This window comes from Bactrocera latifrons, unplaced genomic scaffold, assembly GCF_001853355.1.
Source record: "Bactrocera latifrons isolate USDA-ARS-PBARC rearing strain unplaced genomic scaffold, ASM185335v1 scaffold_389, whole genome shotgun sequence".
Classification (NCBI taxonomy): Eukaryota; Metazoa; Arthropoda; class Insecta; order Diptera; family Tephritidae; genus Bactrocera; species Bactrocera latifrons.
In genome coordinates, this window is record NW_017537033.1 from 29,097 (window position 1) to 29,521 (window position 425).

Consider the following 425-nt stretch of genomic DNA (forward strand, 5'->3'; position numbering starts at 1 on the left):
AAAAACAAAAAAAAAATTAATTAAGGAAAAATGTATTTTTTATTTTCTTATGGCAACTCTTATTCTTAAACAAAAAAACATTGAAAAAAAAAAACAAAAAAAAATTTTAATATGGCAACTGTAAGTTTTTTAAAATAAATACTCAGCTGAAGAATTTTATTATAAGCAAAAAATAATTGTACAAAGAAAATAAACAAAAATATTAATTTTTTTAATATATGACATATGGCAGCATTAAAATTTGGTAACGATTAAAAAATACTTTTTTTTAAAACTTAAAGAAAAATATAAAAGAATTAAATTTTATGGCAATCGCAGATAAATCTGTTAATATTAAAAGAGTTTTTCTAAATCTCAAAAAAAAATCTCAAATCAAAACACTCTCTCCATTTTACGCAGACCTTATCACACGCGTCCTTGATTTC